Raw genomic sequence first — 22,323 nt, forward strand, 5'->3', positions numbered from 1 at the left:
TGCGGGTCTGAGCCCTGCTTGGGATTCTCTCTCTCTCTCTCTCTCTCTCTCTCTCTCATTCTCTCTCTCTGCCCCTTCCATACTCGTACTCTGTCTCTCTCTCTGTCTCTCTCTGTCTCTCTCTCTCTCTCTCTCAAAATAAATAAACTTTAAAAAAAAGTATGTTCTTTAACGTCCAAATATTGAGGATTTTCCAAGATTTTTTTTCTACTATTGATTTCTATTTTAATTCTGTTCTATTCATAGATTATGCTTTTTATGATCTTATTTATTTAAAATTTGTTGAGACTTATTTTATGACTTTGTGTATGGTCTAATTTGGAAAATATTTTTTGACATTTGAAAAATTGTGTGTTGTGGCATCATTGAATGGAGTAGTATATATGAGTTAGGTTGAGTAGGTGAGCGATATTTTCTAATACTCTTGCTGCTTTTCTGTTCTATTAATTTTTTATAGGAAAGTATTGAAATATCCACGTATACTTGTCAAATGATCTATATCTTTTTTCAGCTCTGTCGTTTTTTGCTCCACTGATTTTGGTGCTTTGTTTTAGTGCATATACATTTATAAACATTATTTTTTTGTAATGTACTGACCCTTTTATCATTTTGAAATATCCCATTTTTGTTAAACATTATTTATCTTCTTTTTTAAATTTATTTTTCTTTTGTTTGTTACTGTTAAAATTTCCTTTTTATTTTTATTTTTTTAAATATTATTTATTGTCTATTTATTTTTTTTAAGTAGGCCCCAGTTTCAACATGTGGCTCAAACTCATGATCCTGAGATCAAGAGTCACATGTTCTACTGACTGAGCCAGCCAGCTGCCCCTCAAATACTATTTTTTTTAAACATTAAAAAAAAATTAAAAAAAATTTTTTTTTTATGTTTATTTACTTTTGAGTTAGAGAGAGACACTCACAGTATGAGTAGGGGAGTGGCAGAGAGCGAGAGAGACACAGAATCCAAAACAGGCTTCAGGCACTCAGCTGTCAGCACAGAGCCCGACGTGGAGCTCCAACTCACGGACCAGGAGATCATGACCTGAGCCGAAGTCGGGTGCTTAACTGACTGAGCCACCCAGGTGCCCCTCCCCCCAATTTTTTTTTTAATGTTTATTTATTTTTGAAGGAGAGAGAGACAGAATGTGAGTGGAGGAGGGGCAGAAGGAGAGGGGGAGACACAGCATCCAAAGCGTCCTGAGCTGTCAGCACAGAGCCTGACATGGTGTTTGAACTCATGAGCAGTGAGATCATGACCTAGATGAAGTTGGATGCTTAACCGAGTGAGCCAACCAGGTGCCCCTCAAATACTACTTTTTAAAGCCTATTTTGTTTAATATTAGTGTAGTAACTCCAGCTGATTGCGGTTACTGTTTGCATGGCATCTTTTTCCATCCTTTTACTTTTAATATGTTTTTTGTCTTAGGATGTAAGATATGTATCTTTAGATGACACGTGGTAGGATCTTGCTTTTTTATCCACTTTGACAATTTCTGCCTTTTGATTGAGGTGTTTAGACCATATACATTTAATGTACTTATTAACATGGTTGGATTTACATTTTCCATTTTGCTGTAGTTTTAATATGTGTCTTTTTTCTTTGAAGCTTATTTTATTTTTGAAGTATATTTATTTTGAGAGACAGACAGATGGTGCATGTGAGTGGGGGAAGGGCAGAGAGAAAGGGAAAGAGAATCTCAAGCAGTCTCCACCCTGTCAACACAGAGCACAATGAAATGTTCAATCCCCTGAATCATGAGATCATTACCTGAAGGAGATCTAGAGTCAGATGCTTAACCGACTGAGCCACCCAGCCCCACCCCCCCCCAACAGTGATTGTACTTTTCAGCTCCAAAATTTCCATTTGATGTTTTTTTCTAATTTCTATTTGTCGAGAATCTATATTTTGTTCATTGTTGTCTTACTTTCCTTTAATTCTTTAAATAAGGTCACTTGTGTTTCATCGAACATATTGGTAATAGCTACTTTGAAGTCTTTTTAAAAATCTAATATAATCTAGGGACACTGAGATAGTTTCCCCTATTTCTTTGTATGTCTCATAATTTCTTATTGAAAACTGGATATTTTAGATCATCTATTGTGGCAACTCTGGATTCTGATATATTTTTTTTCCCCTGAAAGTTGTGGTTTTGTTCATTTGATTGTTTCTTTGTTTAGTAATTTGCCTAAACTAAGTACAGTGACGGTCTGTCTCCCTTGTGATGTGTGGCACTGATAAATCTGGGGTTTTTTGTTTGTTTTGTTTTTTTAATATTCTTGTTTTGAGGTTTACATTTGGCTTTCTAGGACTTGATCCTGTGTCTGTGTATGTTAAACTTTAAGGTGATTGTTGGACAGTGCTCGTGCTTAAATCAGTAAGTCTTCTGTAATCTACTCATGGATCTCTGTATTGATAGAGGAATGTATTCGAAGTTTACACTGTTTTCAGGTGTGGTATAGCTTTCACTCTCTGCTGGGCTTTTTCACATTTGCTCTGTGCATGTGATTATTCAGCCTCAGGAATATGTGACTAGCTTTGTTCCTCTCTGGTCTTGATTACACATCCTCTCAACCTTAGGTAAGAATATATCTATCCCAGTTATGACCATGACCTTGGACTAAAGCGGCTGTTTACTCTCCCTACTTGCCCACTTACAAGATGATCACTTCCACTGAAATGCTGCTGGACATGGGCATAACCTACCACTCAAGTTCAAGCCCTATTTGATGCCCTATTTGATGACAACAGAGATGTTTCCAGTCTTAATGATCTTCCTCACCCTGGAAGAACCTCTTTGCTGACTGAGTTGTGGTTGATGGTGATAAGAGGCCAGACCAGAATGTAACAGGGTCTTAGTGTTCTTACCTAAAGATCAGCAGTCTTTCAAATATAAATGCTTCTCAAATTGTTATTGTCCCTTTGGTCAATTTCTAGAGCACTGAAATGACTGTGCTTATCAGTTTTGTCTGGCTCTTTAGTTTCTTTTTAGAAGAATATTTGCTGATTGTCTGGAAGTCCTACTTCTGGTCTTATGTATATGTTTTTTTTTTTTTCTTTACTTTATTACAATGATGGAAAATTTATATGTTCTATTGTTTTATCTGTTTTTTGGAGGGTAAAGTTTTGTTTTATAGTGGTCCCAAATGTGGAGGAAAAAAAAAGATTTTCTTGAAATGCCCAGTGGTTCTTGGCTGTGCATTCATATTAGAAATGAGAAAATCAAGAATGCTGGCAGTCAGGTTTGAATGAGGTTGACTTTTCTTTAGAAGTATCCATACCCATACTGCCTTTCCTAGTTTTCTAGACTGTTAATGCATTTCTTCAACCACAACACTTCTCCCATGTGCTTATTTTTTTTCTTACTCACAGTCAGATATTTAATCAGGAACAAGAAAAAGACAAAGTACATAGTTGCTTGTACAAAAAGGTAGGGGAGGGAGATTTGGCATATTTTAGCTTCACTTCTTACTCCACACTTCTGTCAGGGATATCAAGCCATTCCCTTAATTGCAGCATTCTCTACACACACTCTAGAGTTTGACTTTTCCTTCTCTGCTTCTTCCATGAATGCTCTTTTATCTGTCACTTTGTATAAATTTATAGTGATGGCTTTCTCAGTCTCTTCATTGTTATGGCTTATATCCTCTCCCCCAACCACTAACACACACCTTTATTATCTTTTAAGGGGATGTCAGGGAAAAGGGAAAAATGCATGCTGATTGGTCTTCCTAATCAAAAATTTTGTCCACATAATTAAAAAAAAATTTTTAAGTCACGTCTACTCCCAACATGGGTTCAAACTCAGGACCCCAAAATCAAGAGTCGCCACCAATGAAGCCAACTAGGCACTCCTATCCACGTATTTTAAATAGTTGCAGTGTAACGTGTACATGCTGTCTTGGGTCCTGCTTTCACTTTGCCATTTAAGCATTTTGTACAATGCTATACATCTTTATAATTCTTGTTTGTAGCAGTATATGAATGTATTTTTAAAGAAACAGTTTGTTGTGTCTTTTTTATTTCAGGGCGTTTGCATTTTAATTACTTCCTCCTCTATCTTTACTCTTTTCTCCATAACTTCCCTCAGGTAACCCATGATAACAACATTGACAGTTTGTGAAGCAGTAAATCTTAATTTTTTTCCCCTTTGGTCAGCCGATTGGCTGAAAGCTATCAAGAAGGGCAGTTTGCCCTGGGGCAGGCTGACATTGTCGTCCAGAAGGCAATTTCAGTTATTGATAGGTTTTCCAAGAAATCTTGTGATTTCAGCTATGGAGTATAGATGATGTGTTGTATCTGTAAAATGGTGTCCTAGCTTTGGCATCTTCACCCTACTTCATAGGTGGAACTGAACCATTTCTCTCTTTATAATTCCTGTTTCCCCTTTTGTTCAAATTCAGTTCCCAGAGTGGCCAAGTTATTTATGAGGATGTTTGTCTGTTTTTGATGAAATAACAACTGGATGTCAGCTTGATTTAATGAATGTTAGTAACAATTAAGCACTTGAATATTAGACACCAGAGAAAGGCAAAAAGTATGAGGACAATCAATAAATGTCAAAAGAAACATTTGGAACCTTTATAGCAGATTTCTAGTCAACCTAGGCCTAACCAAGAGATCAGTTTCATGGATTGAAGATAACAAAATAGTCTTTTCTATTAAATAGCACATTTATTGTTTAACTTTTTTCCTTCTTTTAGTAAGGCAACATAAAGAGATAAAAAGCATAGATTTTGGAGCAAAGAAGTAAAACTTATTATTTGTGCATGATGCAAAATTAAAGAAAAAAATATAAGAACATTAATTTAGCAAATACCCCGGATAAGAACATCCATATTCAAAAATTATACAAATACATATTTAAACAAAAAAGTGAAAAGATTTTTGCAAAGACATACTGTTTATGCTAACACTGAAAATATGAAGTCCCTAGGAATACATCTAACATAATAAGAGATATACAAAACTCCTATGGGGAAAGTATAGCACTATTGTGTGACAATAAGAACTTGGTAAGTGGAATGATATACCATACAGATGGCTTGCAAAACTCGATGTTTTAACAGATGCCCAATTCAATCAGTGCAGTCTCAAATTCCTGTTTGTTTTGGTGTGGAAGGGGGAATACTTGACAGTAGATTATAAGATGATACGGAAAAACAAAGGGCCAGTCATCAAAAATAGCAACAGTACACTTTGATGGAGGGAAAGACAAATAGACTGGTGGAACCCGACTAGTGAAAGCATGATCCATGGCTCCATAGCATTGGTGGCATTATCTAGAAGCTTCTTAGAAATATAGAATCCCAAATCCCAACCCCCAATCAACTGAATTAGAATCTATTTTAACAAGAATATCCAGAAGAGTGAGAAAAAAAATGGTTTTAACAAACTGTTCTGGAAACTAAACTGGTAATTAACAGGATAAAAGTAATTGTATTGAAGTGCTTTGCTTCTGTGTGGTACATCCATCCTTTACTCTATAAAATCTACATTTATTTAGGAACATTTGAAAAATCACTGACAATGAAAGGAATGTTTTGCATGTAGATTTTTCTAGATGCGTATCTTATTCATGTCTGTAGTCTATGGATCGTCTAGTTAATAAGTTTTCTTAGGTACCACAACTTTAGCATGTCTTGATGTATTTCCGGTCTCTTGACTCATGCCTGTATGTCAGAACTTCATGATAGTACTGTCACTACCATCGTAAACAAGTAATGTGGCCATACCCCCTCCATTGTGACGGTGATAAAGTTTTATCTAATTATTTTATAGGTATATTTTGTATATGTTGGGGGGGGAAATGAAGATAATAAAGAAAAGGCAGCTTTTCCACTGACAACTTGGAAGGAAATAATTTCCCCTTATTTAGCATTAGAAGACCAGCTCATTCTTCGAGTCTTCTGAAACAAAATTAGGTAAGAAAAGTTTTTCTTCATATTTTGAATAATTTGTTCTCTGCCCGCTCTGTCTCCTTGAAGGCTTCTGTAATTCTATTCCTTTGGCCTCGAAGAGAAATACAGTTAGCATTTTCCTTTAGGAAGTTGGTGTGCCAGCCAGCTGTCAGCCTTATGATGTACCTGATCTCCGATGTCAGGGGAAGCACAATTCAATTTTAAACTAAGTCTTCTGCACCACAGTGCAGCGGGACTGCCAGCAGCTCTTTTTTATGTACCTTGCTTTGAAATGCTGCCTTCTACCCAAACAGTACAGTTTTATTTTTAAATCCTTTGTGTGAGGTAAAACCACCACTAACTGACTTTCCTTGTCTTTAGTTAAAAATCAATGAATTGAACGAAATAATCTGTAAGCATTTCTTAGCTACTCTTCCTCATTTCTAGAAAAGAAAGTCCCACTGCTTGTTTAACTTATGACTCGTCTCAACATGTTGAAAGCATTGACTATAAGGCATAACATTCAGGCTCTGAAAGGAACTGTGACAAGTTCAGTCAAAAGGGAAAAGAGGAATAATTTATAAAAGATGCTGCAGATAATGATGCCAGCCAGTTATTTTAAAATGCATCCATCTCACCTTCTAATGAATTAGATTTGTCAACAGCAAATGTTTTATGCACCACTTCTAATAAAAGTGGCATGCTAGCAATGCGGTGCTTTGAGGTTGGCTTCTTCAAAGCCTTAGGAGCATCTTCAATTCAAAGATATTTTTTAAATAATAGATATTAAAAAGTATATTTAAATAATATTAAGGTTGTGACACAAACACCACATGACAAAATTCAGGAGTTTCAAAGCAGACACTGACATGCCATCACTATTTCACATAGTACCTGTTTTTTAAATTAGGAGAGCAACAGACTCATTTGGGGATTGTGTGTCAATTTAACTTTAAATTCTCTGTTGTTTTGGTTGGTGTCACAACCTTAATGTCAGCTTTTCAAATAGGTTTCTACGTTTCCTTTAGTTCAGGGTCATTAAAAACTGCATATGATAAATCTAAGAGGCATAAATGGGTCACACTGAACTGGAATTTGTTGCTTCTCTGCTGTTGAAAGACAAGTAATGCCTGCCTCGTAAATGGACAAGTTAGCTCAGGCATTTTGGTGAATTTCTGGTTTTTCAGAAATTTTATTCAGACCAATAGAAACCCAAATAACCAGATATGAGATGTTGATATAATTCTGTTCATAATCGACTCTTCTTGTGCCTCCAGTCTTAACCATTGGATCTAGGTTGTCACCTCCATAGATGTTGAGAATCACAGTTTCCACACTTGATATTTTTTTTTTTTCACTAAGAGTGTAAGTTATTTCCTCTGGAACAATCCTTATTCGGTGTAGTTGAGTATATGTAAAACCTGCCTTAAAACTTCATATGGTAGTCTTTTATATGAAACACTTTTATGTAGATTTTTGGCAGGGGCAAAATCTTGTGTTTTAAAGTAACACTTGTTACAGAAAGTAAAATGTAAAGTAAAATGCGATATGTTGTGTTGTGTGTTAAAAAATTTTCTAGTACCCCACCACATGTTAAAGAGCAACCAAGAGCATTCTGCAGGGAAAGAGCAAAAGAGGAGAGAGAGGAGGGAAAGAGTAATCTATTCATTCACATTCCTTTCTTCTCCTGGATTCTTATCTGTCATGATCTCACAACTCAGGTCTGAATTGTCTATGCTAAATCTAGTTTTAATTTAGAAAAATAAACATATTAGAATCTGTCCCATAGTTGTCTTTTTCATCACCTGTGTTAGAGGTACAAAAGATTAAAAGAGAAGCAAATTACCTATTGATCTTTTCTTGCTGGCTCAAAGATACTGACTAACCAAAAACACTACATAATTCTCATCTCCTCCTTGATTGAACCACTAGGTTTTACCCTTCCTGGTTTTTATCAATGACTCAGCAAACATTAATCTTTTCTAGTTCCCTCTAGTTCCATTCTGTTCCCTGTATCTATTTTTCAAGCCGTGTTAAATTTTAGACATTTTTAATAGTTTTCATTTAGGATGATGCTGTGAAATCTTCACTTCTGGTCCTAACTTTTCCTATTCACTGGACCCTCCCATATCACATCATTATTAAATCATCACAATTCTGACAAGTAATAGTCTTTCTAAGCCCTAGTCCTCAACAGGAATGCTGCGTGGTGTAGTGGTTTGAAAATCTGTACATTTGTTTGTGAAGGTTTGGACTAAATCCTTTAAACCCATTTAAACTATACTTAGTGTCCTTGTTTGAACAATTTTTTTTAAAAATAACAAATGGCCCCCCCCCTTTTTTTTTTTTTTTTTAAGATTTATTTCTAAGTAAACTCTACACCCAACATAAGGCTTAAACTCACAACCCCAAGACCAAGATTAGGGTTGCATTTTCTACCGACTGAGCCAGCCAAGCACCACTGAACAAATTTTTAAAATCATGATTATTGTTCATACTAATACTAATTCTGATTTCTCTTTGATAAAAATAAAAAGTTTTAAGCAAAAATGAATGTTTCTAAATTCAGAGGAAGCTATTCAAATAAATGAATCAGAAGTCATTATATACCTACAATATGAAAAATTTCTCTGCAGAAAAACAAAATATTATAGGCCAAGCTGGTTTCTTGCAAATTCATTTAGAGCAGTTTCAGATTTATGTATTTAATAAAGCTGGATCCAACTTATGTATTAAATGTCCTTCATTGTACAGTGATGTCCCAGTGACTGCCTGGGAAAGAATGATGGAATTTTATTTATTGTTTCTGCTGTATCAGTCATTTCTATAAATAACTTTCTAATGGGATACAATATATGTTTTTAATAGTTTTTTATAATAGTAAGAGTTAATATTTATTGAGTGCTTTCTGTATGCCAGTGACTGTTGTGTAAACAATCCATGGATTATCTCATGTAATCCTCATTACAACAATTTAATGATCTTACTATTTTACAGATGTGGTAGAGGCCCAGGAGAAGGTTGCAAAACTAGTAAGTAGTGGAGCTAGAAGTCACACACCAGTAGTGTGACTCCAAAGCTTGCATTCTAAAACCCTCACTACTCAAAATGTGGTCCCTGGACCAGCAGAATCACCATTAGCTGGGAACTTGTTAGAAATGAAAAATCACAGACCTACTGAAAATCTACATTTTTAACAAGATTCCCAGGTTATTAACTTTGAGAGAACAGTTCTAAACCACTATGGTCTCCTGCCCTTCTATATATGCAGAATAAATTTTTTTAGGTTTTTTTTTTTTTAATGTTTATTTATTTTTGAGAGGGAGAAAGACAGAGCGTGAGTGGGGGAGGGGGAAGAGAGAGAGAGGGAGCTACAGAATCTGAAGCAGGCTCCAGGCTCTGAGCTGTCAGCACAGAGCCCAATGCGGGGCTTGAACCCATGAACCGTGAGATCATGACCTGATCAGAAGTTGGATGCTAAACCAACTGAGCCACCCAGGCGCCCCAGAATAAAATTTTTTAAACTGATTTCTATTTTTATCTGCAGTGTAATACTGAATGCTCATCTTTATGCTGTTTTGGGTATTCCTATTATATGTAAAGTGTATTATAAAGAAATCTGACAAGTAAACATGAGCAGCCATCCGAGGTTAGACCCCAAGTTATCTTGAAATCAGTTGTATAAAGAGTGGGGGGGGGAAGGGGAGGAAATGGGGCTGACATCCCATAGTGTAAAGGGCAAGAGGTCTTTTCTCTCCACAATAGCACCTAACTACTCCAACACCCGAGACTTTCTTACAAGCACAGTGTAGCACACTGCCTTGAGTACAAATTCTAGAGACCACTGATAGGGGTTTGGATCTCAGCTCCTATTTCTAGTTTTGTGGGACCTCAGGAAAGTTAAACAGCTGTCTGTACCTTAGCTTCACCATCTGGGAAATGAGGTCTAAAATGGTTCTTATTTCACAGGATTATCGGAATGATGAAATGAGTAATCCATGTAATCCATGCAGAGGGTCTAGAACAGAGCCAGATATGAAGCAAGTGCATAAATGTTAGCTACTGTAGTTTAATGTTGCTATGATTTCCATCTTAGAATAGAATAGATTCATATCATATACTTCTTGGTTCTCAGTTGGTAATAAATTGACAGATACTGTTGTTAGCATAGCTCATCACATAAAGGGATATCTTTGCTGTTATTGTCCAAACCATAAACTTCAGTATTTGGATTTTTCTGAAAAATATCTCATTGAGGCACTTCCTGCCTGTGAGTTCTGCTAAAGGCCACTTGATTGTGGTACTTAACCAGTTAAGTCCAGTGAAATCAGGTGAAAATAAAAATGAAATATGTTAATATATTGAATTCTTAAATATGTATGCTTTTAAACTGAATAAAGATAATGAGAGTTGTAAATCCATTTGGCCAACTACTTGCATAAGTAATAGAGGAAAAATTAAGTGGATAAAGAATATTTGAGGTGCCTGGTTGGCTCAGTCTGTTCAGCATCTGACTGTTAATTTTGGCTCAGTTCATGATCTCAGCATTGTGGGATGGAGCCACATCAGGCTCTGTTCAGATGAGTGTGGGGCCTGCTTAAGATTCTCTCTCTGTCTCTGAAAAAAAAAAAAATAATAATAATAACATTTAAAAAAAGAAAAAAGAATGTTTAAAGGCTGAAGACTCCAGAAGCTTCTTTGTTTCCTTTGGGGAAACCCAATTCTGAAATTAATCATGATAGTCTCTGGGGGAGTAATGGTTTAGTGTGCAGGTACTCCCTTAACTTTTCAAGAATGTGTCTAATATGTGAAGTGAGATTGCATGTTCCTGGAAAGTAACATTTTGAAAGCTGACTTGTGAAAGGCACTGAGATAAAAATAGTTGGTGAAAAGAATGCCCTGGGAAACTTAAATTGCCAATGTCAAGACCCATACCTAGAGAGTTTAATTCACTAAGGCCTGGGATGAGACCCAGGTATTTGAATTTTTAACAGTTGCTGGGGTGATTCTGCTTCAATTAGTCTTGGACTACACTTTGAGAAACACTACAATAGAGTCAAGGACACAAATTTGATGCTATTTTTTTTCCATTTTCTTTATCTTCTTGGTTCTCTTCTACTCCCTGTTAGTGGTCCCATGCCAGTCCTTAATTTTCTGCTTTTTTTTCTTTTTTACCCTTTCTCAAAAAAACATTTCCTCTGGATTGATTAGTCATGTCTTTATGGATGGTTCTACAAAATGATCACAAAGGTCTCTTTAAAAAAAAAAAAAAAAAAAGTTTATCTTGAGAGAGAAAGAACACCAGCACTGAGAGCCCACCCAAGAGTGGGGGAGGGGCAGAGAGAGAGGGAGAGAGTGAATCCCAAGCAAGCTCTGCATTGTCAGCCCGGAGCCCAAAGTGAGTCTCCATCCCATGAACCTCAAGACCTGAGCTGAAATTAAGAGGTAGATGTCTAACTGATTGAGCCACCGAGACATTCCCAAGGTCTCTCTTTAATCTAAAAATCTTTAAGCCAAAATGCAGGTGCTTAAATCATTCTAGAGGCTGTGGGTGCATTAAAAAATAAATAAAAATGAAGAAAGAAAAAGGAGTAGAATAGAGAATAGAAATCAAAGCAAGAATTAAGGATCAGTAGTGGTTCATGAAACCTATGTTTAAGATGAGTATGTGCACACATACACATGAGTTTGCAATGCACTTATTTTAGAGAGAGCACACAAGTACTTTTTAACCTGTGAATCATAGTCCAAAATTTTTTTAAGATACTGTCTGAGTCTTGGTATTCCAGACTTCAGTGTGACATTGTTAATGATATGTTTTCTCATGCATTCACCTCATGTATCGCCTCCATCTCTACTCTGGACATTTCCATTTGTATAATACACTCAAAATCATCTGTGTAAAACTACATTTGCCGTGTCTTCTTATCACCATTTACCTCCTATATTTTATATCTATTCATAACTTCATCCAGATTAAAGTTTCAGAATTTCCTTTGTAATAATTTAGCTCCTTCTCGTTTGTCTATCCTTATGCCCCAACCAGTAGAAAACGTATGGGTGACCATGGTAGTGACCCACCCCTCAGCTAGCTCCTCAAAGGCTAGCATGGACATACACTAGATGGTATCTATAACCGCCTTCAGCAAGGCTGTAAGAGCCCTTGACAGCAAGCATGCCCTGCTCTGTTTGATGCCCATCTTTTTACAATTAGTTTTTTCCTGCCCTGAGTTTTATTGCCCAGGAATACCCACACCTTGGCTTTCACTCTTTGCTAGCTTCTAATGACACATCCACACATCTCCTATCTCTTATGGTGCCTTTATAATTTTCATATTGTCCTGTTTGGTTTCTCTAATGACTTGGGTCTAAAATCCAAGCTTGGGACATGTGACACATGTACCTGGGACATGTGACACCTGCCTGGTTTTCTCTCAGCTATACTTGCCTGCCTCATTCAGCAACCCAAGTTTTATACTCTGGAAAGTCATTTCAAAAACCATCTTTCCTTTTCTCGTGGCCCATCATCCTCTTCCTATTCATCATCACCTTCATGTGGGTTAATTCACTATCTTAATTGTTCTTCCTGCCTCTGTTCTCTCATCTTAACACTGAAAAATATTTATTCAACATTAGTTAGGTACTGCCTTAGTAAAACACAAAAAAAAAAACAAAAAGAAAAAAACACAAGAAAAAACAAAAACACTCTGACTCCCTATTTTGTATAGGATTTACAAAATAAAGCCCAAATATTTTCCTTCTAGAGGAAAAAAAAACCTTAGCATACCTTTTCAATTTTTTTTTTTTTTTAAGTACGTTCTAGGCCCAACATGGGGCTTGAACTCATGACCTTGAGATCAAGAGTTATATGCTCTACTGACTAAGCGAGTCAGGTGCCCCAAACCTGTTTGGTTTTATTTTTCACTATTTTCATCTGTGAGTTTTCTGCTCTGTCTTGCCCGAACAGTCCCATTTATGCTCTAGGGATGTTCTAATCACTTTAATTACCAGGGGCCCCTCTTGGTGGTGGTTCATGAATCTGGAGCAGGTAGTTGTGGCTGGGGTTTAGGAGTGTGTCCTAGTACATACAAAGAAACCTCAAGATGGGAACCTCAGGGCACCTGGTGGCTCAGTTGGTTAAGTGGCTCTTGATTTTGGCCCAGGTCCTGATCTAACGGTGTTGCAAAAGACCTCACCCTCCCCCCAACTCCACCGCGAGGTGGGCATAGAGCCTATTTAGGATTCTCTGTCTCTCTGCCCCTTCCCCACTCATGCATACATCCTTGCACATGCGCTCTCTCAAAAACAAAACAAGACAGAACAAAAGATGGGGACCTAATTATATATTGGTAATAAGCAAGTTATTAAGAAGAGTCTAGGTTCTGGAAGAGAATAGAAATGAGCAGGAGACAAACTTATTATTTACTTCTCAAGTTAACTGGCTAAGGCTTCTTATATCCTCTCTTCACTAGTTGTTGGATTGTTCCAGATTAGGAGAAGGCTTCAACCTACATATGGTGAGAGATTAAATGTCTTCAACTGTGGAGCCTGGGAGGCTGTAGATTTTAGAAGATCACTGGGCTCCCACCTTCAGGAAATGCCTTTATCTTACTTTTTCTTGGTGGCTTGACTTCTCTATCTCCATCTGCCTCGAAGGAACTTCCCACTGTAGGATTCTAGGTCATTTGTTACTTGAACCATTCAGTTGATACTAAATTAGCTAATGCAGTATTTTTTGTATTTTTAAATTTTTTTTCCATTTTTTTTTTCAAATTTATTTATTTTGGGAGAGAGAGAGAATGTGTGTGGGAGTTGGGGAGAGGGGCAGAGAGAGAATCCCTAGCAGGCTGCATGCTGTCAGTGCAGGTACCCGATGTAGAGCTCCATGTCTTGAACCAAACCATGAGATCGTGATGTGAGCTGAAATCAAGAGTCAGACGCTTAGCTGACTGAGCCACCCCAGTGCCCCAAATTTGTTTTTGCTTTTTGTGTCAGAATTAAGACATGCTCATTATAAGTTCAGATAGATAAAGGAAGTTACTAAGAGTAAAAATTTCTTTTTTCCCTGTCCCATTTTAGTTCCATTGCCCATAGATTAGCACTGTTACTAGCTTGTTGACTATCATTCGTGATATTTTGGGATGATTTGTTTTTTTCAAAAGCGTTTTAACTATACCATGCTATATATGTACTTCTACAACTTATTATTTTTTTAATGAAATAATGCAGCTCTTTGGAATCTTTTTATGTCATGCCATACAGAGCTATATTATCATTTTTATATGTACATAAGTTATTTTACTTGTTATATTTTTATTTAAAATATTACATATAGTGATAACATATCATATATTGAGTTTGCCCAAGATAGTCTCAATTTATGCCTTTTGTCCTAGTATTTCATCTGGTTTAGCATTTGTCCCCGATTTTTCATTTTTGAATAAAATATTATTTAATAGTTGCATGTAAACCAGCTTAGGTTTAGGTAAACCTATATTTTGTATTTCTACATTCTGACATAATCTCATATGTGAGATTCCAGTGTACTAAACGGAATTCTCACTTTACCATATGGCTAAGTTGGCAATCTCCCATTTCCCTTTTCCACATCCTTTCTGGAAGTAATAATTGCTTAACACACCTTTTTCAAGGGTAACATGAGGGTGCTTGCTGATAAAATGAATGTGCTCTGGCATGAGCAGTTAGGTACAGCTAACTTTTTCAGGCTTTGGGTGGTGGTGGTGGCAGAAGTATTTGATGCTGCTCCTTCTGCTGGACACTTGATATGTCAGCCACTTGGTGCTCAGCCCATGCCCTTGCCCATGGGTAGCACAACATTTGCCAGCTTTTGTTCAGTCTCGCCAATGGAGTGAATGCAGCCTGAAATCTATTGCCACAAGTTTTTTATCATGTATCATAAATCTACAACTACTTTTATTGTTAACACATTTTTATTTTGTAATAACCCTTTTGGTGGCATTGATTTCAAACACAACATGCATGCGCATGCACACACACACACACACAGCAGTGCACATTTAACAGCATGGAATTTTGTTTAACTTATGGAGTTGAAATAATGTGTAACTCAAACTATGGGGGCTATAATGACATCACTGATCACATGAAAATAAGAACACATGCTTCTGCTGATGAATCAGCAACATCTATTGCACAGTCATATTTTAAGGTTGTGCCTGAAAATGCTACATTTAATAACTCACCTGCAGAAGGTACATTTGTGTGCCACTCTGTGAAACCTTACTTTTTATTTAGATCAAGTGGTTCTTCTAAGTTAACTTCTCTCATTTTCAGTTACAGGTCTTCTTGTTCATATAAGAAAGGTGAATCAATAACTATTAATGTGTTGGCTCCATTAATAGAACCTTATCAACAGTTAAATAATGCCAATTTTAAATCAGTATCATTGGATATTTCTAATAAAAGATTAATTCTAATAATGGTTCAAATTTCATGTCTAATTCATGAAATTAAAGTAGAGCATTTATTTTTTACCTATTTATTGTAGTTTATTTTTAAAAAATATTTATTTATTTATTTATTTATTTTTTCAATATATGAAATTTATTGTCAAAATGGTTTCCATACAACACCCAGTGCTCATCCCAAAAGGTGCCCTCCTCAATACCCATCACCCACCCTCCCCTCCCTCCCACCTCCCATCAACCCTCAGTTTGTTCTCAGTTTTTAAGAGTCTCTTATGCTTTGGCTCTCTCCCACTCTAACCTCTTTTTTTTTTTTTTCTCCTTCCCCTCCCCCATGGGTTTCTGTTAAGTTTCTCAGGATCCACATAAGAGTGAACACATATGGTATCTGTCTTTCTCTGTATGGCTTATTTCACTCAGCATCACACTCTCCAGTTCCATCCACGTTGATACAAAGGGCCATATTTCGTTCTTTCTCATTGCCACGTAGTACTCCATTATGTATATAAACCACAATTTCTTTATCCATTCATCAGTTGATGGACATTTAGGCTCTTTCCATAATTTGGCTATTGTTGAGAGTGCTGCTATAAACATTGGGGTACAAGTGTCCCTATGCATGAGCATTCCTGTATCCCTTGGGTAAATTCCTAGCAGTGCTATGGCTGGGTCATAGGGTAGGTCTATTTTTAATTTTCTGAGGAACCTCCACACTGCTTTCCAGAGTGGCTGCACCAATTTGCATTCCCACCAACAGTGCAAGAGGGTTTCCGTTTCTCCACATCCTCTCCAGCATCTATAGTCTCCTGATTTGTTCATTTTGGCCACTCTGACTGGCGTGAGGTGATATCTGAGTGTGGTTTTGATTTGTATTTCCCTGATAAGGAGCGACATTGAGCATCTTTTCATGTGCCTGTTGGCCATCCAGATGTCTTCTTTAGAGAAGTGTCTATTCATGTTTTCTGCCCATTTCTTCACTGGGTTATTTGTTTTTCAGGTGTGGAGTTTGGTGAGCTCTTTATAGATTTTGGATACTAGCCCTTTGTCCGATATGTCATTTGCAAATATCTTTTCCCATTCCATTGGTTGCCTTTTAGTTTTGTTGGTTGTTTCCTTTGCTGTGCAGAAGCTTTTTATCTTCATAAGGTCCCAGTAATTGATTTTTGCTTTTAATTCCCTTGCCTTTGGGGATGTGTCAAGTAAGAGATTGCTACGGCTGAGGTCAAAGAGGTCTTTTCCTGCTTTCTCCTCTAGGGTTTTGATGGTTTCCTGTCTCACATTCAGGTCCTTTATCCATTTTGAGTTTATTTTTGTGAAGGGTGTGAGAAAGTGTCTAGTTTCAACCCTCTGCATGTTGCTGTCCAGTTCTCCCAGCACCATTTGTTAAAGAGACTGTCTTTTTTCCATTGGATGTTCTTTCCTGCTTTGTCAAAGATTAGTTGGCCATACGTTTGTGGGTCTAGTTCTGGGATTTCTATTCTATTCCATTGGTCTATGTGTCTGTTTTTGTGCCAAAAAAATATTTATTTTTAAGGAGAGAGAGAGAGAGAGAGCTGGGAAGGGGCAGAGAGGAAAGGAGAGAGAGAATCCCAAGCAGGCTCCACACTGTTAGCACAGAGCCTGACACGGGGCTTGATCTCACCATCCATAAGACACTACCTGTGCCGAACCAAGAGTCAGAGGCTTAACCGACTGAACCTCCCAGGTGCCCCAAAAGTAAAGCATTTAGACGTTCATTCTCTAAACAGTGAAATACTTGGCATTATTGTGGATCCTACTATAAATTGAATTCCAAACTGCAACATGATAAAATTTTTTGGTCTTAGTGATATTAAAAATATGTTGTAGTAGAACACAACACCATAAAAAATTTAAGTAAATATAGAACCTATGAAGAGAACCTATACTTGGAATATGTTGTGATGCCATGGTAACTCATAATTATACACCAAATACTCTGCAAATTTACCAATCTAAATAGGAGATGTGGTTGTCAAAAAGACAAATATGTTTATACACAAGATAACCAGCCTTAACTTTTTATGATTAGACTGCTGTTGAAGAAAATAAAAATAACTTAAGCATGGAAGTATGCACTTTTTATTTTTGGATTTAGAAATATTTGAAACTTTGAAGAATTTCAGTATTTTGGAAATTGACTTTAAGTGCTTATCATGGTATTAAATACTCTTATAACATTACCCTTTAAATTTTTTGTTTCATTTTCTTTAAAATCTATATGAAACCTTTAATCAGAGTGTTCAACAAATGGTGGAAAAAAAAATCAATTTTATATGATGCATTTAGGGAATTGAATTGAAACCAATGCTCAAAAATAAATAGGAAGACCATGAAATGTATCCCTATGAAATTAAAGGGAAGACTGAACAAATTAAATGATGAGAACTCAAATGGTCTACAAGATTTAATTGTGAAATTCCATAATTGTGTTTTGAAATATGCAGACTAATAAGAAACATCTTTTGCTGGAGTTTATATTTTTAATTGGATAAATTGATATTCCAGCTCAGAGTAAAGTTGAACTGAGAAAGCCTGCAGCATCTAAGTTTAGCAAAACATTGAAACTAATCATAAATACGTGATGAGGTTTTTTTAATTTCAGAAATTTAATTTATATGTATTTGAGTTTTGTTTATTGATCATAGTCTCCATGGAGGAAAAAAATATTTATACAAAGAGCCCAAGCCACTACCTTTAAGAACATTTAGGCTAAGTATTAATATATTTTATTAATAAAAATTCAAACTGAGGTATTTTCCATTTAGTAAAATTTGCTGTGAACTTAATAAATTTACCAAGTAACTTAACATCTGAGGGAGACTATACAGGTATCAACAATTTAAAATTTACCAACCCTAAAATGCAGTTTAGAAAAATATAAAAAATATATAATCATAAAAAATACTTTTCTCAGAAAAGTATCTGAGAGACAGATATAGCTAAGAAATTATTTAAAGCATATGGAAATGAATCATGTATATTTTTTAAATATTCAAATAACATAAACTTTTTACTTTAATCACAGATACAAGAATTCTTTAGAAAGCATGTGTTTTTTTTAGTTTATTTATTTATTTTGAAAGAGAGAGCGAGAGTCAGTGGGGTAGGAGCAGAGAGAGGGAGAGAGAGAATCCCAAGCAGTCTCTGCACTATCAGCGCAGAGCCCTATGTGGAGCTTGAATTCAGGAACAGTGAGATGATGACCTGAGCTGAAGTTGAATGCTTAAGTGAATGAGCCACCAAGGTACCCTGAAAGCATGTAATTTTTGAAAGTAGTGTTTGAATATAATTATTAATGTAGATTGTAAGTCCACAGATAAAGTAAGACCATTTAATTGGTTAATAATCAGCATTTGAAAAATTATGTAATTTTAATTATTTTCAGTACCTTTTTTATTCTAAAAAAGACCTGGTTTGGGTGACCCCCCTCCTTGCCAAATTTCTCTCTACAAATTAACAAGTTCTTCTGATTTTTCTGTCTCTTAAGAGTATGATTTTTCTCCCAGTCACGGGGACTTAAAATCTTGCTATAAATGATTTCTATCTCTGTTTTACAAAAACCATTCTCTTGGGAGGATAGAGAATGAGTTAGAGGGAAATGATGAAGTTTGAACCTATTCAGGTACAATAGGATATGGATGGGTAGGAGATATAAGAGAAGACTGATCATTTGGCTATGAGATTAATGAGAAAATGGTAGAATGTGTAAGATGACTCCCACTCACAGACATGAGTACCCGAGTTGATAGTGGGGCTGTTAACTATCATAGGGACCTCAAGAGAAGAAGGAAACTTCGGAGGGAAGATAATAAGATGGTCTGGGGACATGTTGAGTTTAAGATATCTGTGGGCCATCCAAGGGAGTTATCCAGTATGAAGTCGGATAGGTAGAGCAGGTGCTCCAAAACACAGGTTGTAGCAGAGGACATGGATAGAGATTAATTTGACCAAGAGGAAGATTAAGAAATGAGTAAAGGACACAGCTGTGGTGTCCAACATAGCAGTGGGAAAGGAACAGGGCTCCAATAGGCAATGGTTTGGCCTATGGAGAAGGGAGAACCCAAGATTAATGCCAAGTGTAACAGGTTGGAGGGAAGATTTGACATCTGGCAATTGTGAGGTTCTAATAACTGTAGGAGGAATTTAGGCCTAGCTTAGACAGGAAATGGTCCAAGAAATGTCTTATCATTTGGAACTTTCAGATTCAAATTCAATAAATTAAACTTCCAAGGTATAATGCTCTTTAGTATAGTTTTACACTGTAACTTTTATTCTAATACTTTTCTACAAACTTAGTATTATTATTTCTTTTTACTATAACTTTTTTTCGGAGTTTTACTTTGTACATGGGCACATTGATTAGTATAGAGTGGACTTTAAAAAATATTATTATTATTAATTTTTATTATTATTATTATTATTTTATTGTTAAGGAATCCACTTCTGTGACTACACCCGACTCTAGATTTTCTGGTTATGAGCACTGTATTCTCTTCCTGACTCAGCTGAAAACCCAGACTCATGAAGTCCCAATCCCTGTATCCCTAGGGATGGATGCCAAAGCCAACCATATAGGAGGCTTTTTCAGAGGAGAACACGACTTTGTCTTCCCAGAAGACAAACCCTCTGCTTTGCTTTACGAGGCAGTTATGAACCCCAAACCACAGACAGGTTGGGACCTGTGCAGGCCTCAGTGTAGAGTGGACTTTTTTTAATGTCTTGTCAAGAACATTAGTTTTATTAAATAATTTGATGCATAGACCTTTCCTAGAAATTTGACTATTCATTGAATCAGCCCAAAAAAATCTCTTTTGATTTCACTCTTAGAATCTGTTTGTCAATAATATCCATGGATAAAATTTTAACTTTTTTTTACATTTTATTTTTACTTCCTAGCATTTTCTTTTAAAAATTATATCAAAAATGTATTCTGGGGGCATCTGGCTATATCAATCGGTAGCGCATGTGACGCTTAATCTCAGGGTTGTGAGTTCAAGCCCTAAATTGGGTATGGAGCCTACTTTAAAAAAATAATAATAAAAAGAATGTATTCTTATGTTCAGACTTAAGTTAGTGATAAAAACACCTAATTTAAGTAGTTTTCCTCCTATAAGGTATGCCTTCACATATGTCTTATGTGTTCATTGTGGTCCATTAGCTTTGATATATGATTTATCTTTTAGTAGAAAAATGCTAGGTTCTTTCATCACAATTACAGTCATTGGTCTGATAATCCCGTGAGTCAATCTACACAAAACAAGAAGCTCATATCAAACTCCTGGCAGGTTTAGTTAAAATTAAAATGCATGCTCAACTGTAGAGATTGTCAAGTGTGGAAATAATATTTGTCCAGCTGGACAGCTTTCTTTTGTAGTTGCTAAATGAAAGTTGAGATTCTGTCTGCTCCTTGAAAGCTTCTGTGTCATGAAGGTAATTTGGACTGTTTGTGGTTTGACAGGGATTATTAAAATCAGATGAAGTGAAGGGAAGCAAGTGTGAGAAAGCAAAATTGACACTGACACTCTCTATTATTTGCAGCTTGGATCATGATGACTATGTTGATATGATAGATTCACTGTTGAGATATGTTAAGCAGCAAATAAAGTAAAAAGCGAGTATAGTGATGGATTTTCAGATTTAACATGAAGAAATCCTATATGTACTTTCACTGATTGCTTTTTAAATAGATTTTCAGGTCATTTCATATGAATCCGCTTTAACCAACAACAAATTATACTTCTATTGTACTATAGAATTAAAACATATTCTGCAAAGGCAATAAAACAGAAGATTAAATATTAGAGAAATAGATCACATGACTAAAATAATAGAAGTTTAAAACTAGAAGGGTCCTTAGAGACACTTTTTATCTAATTCCCTTTTTTTCATAAATGGAAACTGGAAAGGGTTTCAAGTTACCACATTTAAATTTTATTTGATAGCTTAAATGTTAAATCCTGGTTTTTCACAAGTATATTTTCTTACCTCTTCACAATTTTTAAAAAATGGTTTAAGTTGTTAAAAAGCATTTAAAAAATGATTTAAGCCACAATTTTCTTTGTTTGAAGATAATAAGTGTTATAATTATATGTGGTCTATAAACAATATTATATACATAGATGAAGTAAATGTGTTCCATAAATATGATTTCTGCTGCAAACATCCTTAGCAGAGGGAGTTTATAGCCAGGAGGCTATTTCAAATTGTTAATCAAGGACAGTTATGGTAGAAAAATATAATTAAATATGAAGAACTATATATATAAAAAAAGATAAAAAGCCTGGGTTGTCCTATGCATTGTACAAAACCTACAGTGGTATTTAAGCATGGTAATGAATTGTCTGATTTGGTTTTTAAAACAATAAGTTGAATGCCAATATGCAAGTTGGAACCCAACTCAGTGTCCTACAATTCAGTTTAATTCAATTCTGACACTGTCTGGGGTTAACACAAACCCCACAAAGTTAATAGCTCAGTCCCGCAAGGCTGTCCCCACTTTATGTGAGAACATCAAGTGACACCTCTCCAGGGGATGTCTACTTCCACCCTGCTGACTACAAATTTGAGGGTTCCCACAGTCCCCTCTTCAGGTTCAATAGGTCATTAGACTGACACACAGAACTTAGTAAAATGCTGCAGTTCTGGTTACAATATTTTTAGAAAGGCTACAACTTAGGAATGGCCACATGGAAGAGATGCATAGGACAAAGTAAGGAAGGAACTAGGGGAGACAAGGAGCAATAACCAAATATATATTTCTTATGAAGGCACAAGATGTGAATTTTGGAGGCCAGATAGGAGGTTTTTCTGTTTTTTTCAGCAATAAATAATGCCATAGGTAGGACACTGGAAGCACATAGAGGGAGAAGTCAAATTTGAGAGCATTTGGTTACCATTTACTATATTAGAGGAAAAAAAGGTCAAAGAATTTGGTGACCATTTAAGGCAGAGTTTA

General features: G+C 36.0%; 1 protein-coding gene across 3 annotated transcripts in view; it reads left to right on the plus strand.

Annotated features, from left to right (window-relative positions):
• KIAA0825 (KIAA0825 ortholog) overlaps positions 1 to 22,323 on the plus strand; it is a 385,059-nt gene that overhangs the window by 13,354 nt on the left and 349,382 nt on the right. The window contains exons 2-3 of one of the 3 annotated variants that reach the window (XM_053907194.1): positions 5,783 to 5,925; positions 8,899 to 8,933. The exons of 1 other annotated variant lie outside the window; for it this stretch is intronic. The gene's annotated coding sequence lies outside the window, so the exon portion shown is untranslated. The remainder of the gene's footprint in view (positions 1 to 5,782; positions 5,926 to 8,898; positions 8,934 to 22,323) is intronic. One more of the 3 variants, XM_019428780.2, reaches the window with a different exon arrangement.

This window comes from Panthera pardus, unplaced genomic scaffold, assembly GCF_024362965.1.
Source record: "Panthera pardus isolate Hobbes unplaced genomic scaffold, ASM2436296v1 HiC_scaffold_2, whole genome shotgun sequence".
NCBI classification, from domain to species: domain Eukaryota; kingdom Metazoa; phylum Chordata; class Mammalia; order Carnivora; family Felidae; genus Panthera; species Panthera pardus.